Below are 1498 nucleotides of genomic sequence, written 5' to 3'. Positions count from 1 at the left end.
CTTTTTGCAATCTGCTCATATGGGTCTTGCCTAACTGGATTACCAATCATAGAAGTGATTTAAAACTTCTATCCTAAATTTGTCAGCTCCTTTCAAAGAACCCTACCACTTGTTCCATCTGAAAATTTCTTTGTAACAATGAGTTTGGAAGCATCACAATAACTTAAGGTGATATCTTCCCACAAACTTTTTGCTTCTGATTCATAGTGTGCAATCCGGTCGGCTGAATTTTCTCGGAGTTCTTTAACAAATGAAAGTAAAGATAATAGCAGAAGTTAACCTTCAAATATTTCAAAACCAGGGATTTAGAGTTTCTTGCTTGTTTTGTTGAGACACTCAAGAATTTCATCCCAAATAACTGTTAAAATAGAATATTCTAACTTTACCAACTTGTAGTATAAATTCTTTACGTCTCATTTACATTCAGGCTTCTGAGTCTTCAAAAATATGTTTGAGAGTTTGCAAAATACCTGTATTTTCATGTTTAATTGCCTGAACTGCTTCGTATTGTGCAGACCATTTAATTACCCTTAAGCTCTTTAGGGAAAAATCTCGATTGCCCTGTGTGTTTAAAATTTCCCATCTTGGTGGAGATCCAGAAAAGAAAACATACAGCTCCTGCAAAATGCCAACATAGTCAACAACTTCAGCCACCGTAGACACTGCCTTTACTCCAACAAAATTAAGTGAATGGGCTGCACATGTCACATAGTCTGCATGCCTGTTAGTGTATTAAAGAATGCTTGCAGCCCTTTCTCTGAGCACTTCATGTTAGATGCATTATTGTAAGACTGACCACAGGTATTTTCAAGTGAAAGCTTATGTTCACCCAGGATTTCTTGTATTTTGTTGAACATGGTTGTGGATGAATGGTTTTCTATTGGGATAAATATTAAAAAATCTCTCACAGGGTTTTACATTATAGCAGTATCAAACCACAATTACCAGCTGGCCAATATGTGTCAGGTCAGTCATAGGAGAAACAATAATGGAGTAGTATTTGGTGCCTAAATTGTTGATTTGATTCACAATGTCATCTTACATGTGTTTCCTCATGATTTCTGTCAGTTCTTACATGGTTTTGGATAGGTAAGGAATTACTTTTTCATTTTTAGTTTGGTGTAGTAGTCAAGTGTGCGGACTCTTATCTGGGAGAACCAGGTTTGATTCCCCACTTCTCCACTTGCAGCTGCTAGAATGACCTTGGGTCAGCCGTAGTTCTTGCAGAGTTGTCCTTGAAAGGACAGCTTCTGTGAGAGCTCCCTCAGCCCCACCCACCTCACAGGGTGTTTGTTGTGGGGGAAGAAGATAAAGGAGGTTGTAAGCCGCTCTGAGACTCTAATTCAGAGAGAAGGGCGGGGGTATAAATCTATGGTCTGATACAGTATTCTTCTTCTACATTTCTCAAGATGTTCGTGTAAAAATGGGTCAAACTCTGCAATAAGTTCAATGGCCCCCATGAAGTTTTCATTATTTGGTGAACCTCTTTTCCTTTTTA

This window comes from Heteronotia binoei, chromosome 8, assembly GCF_032191835.1.
Source record: "Heteronotia binoei isolate CCM8104 ecotype False Entrance Well chromosome 8, APGP_CSIRO_Hbin_v1, whole genome shotgun sequence".
In the NCBI taxonomy this organism is placed as follows: Eukaryota; Metazoa; Chordata; class Lepidosauria; order Squamata; family Gekkonidae; genus Heteronotia; species Heteronotia binoei.
The sequence above is the reverse complement of the archived record's forward strand: the minus strand, read 5'-3'. Positions refer to the sequence as shown.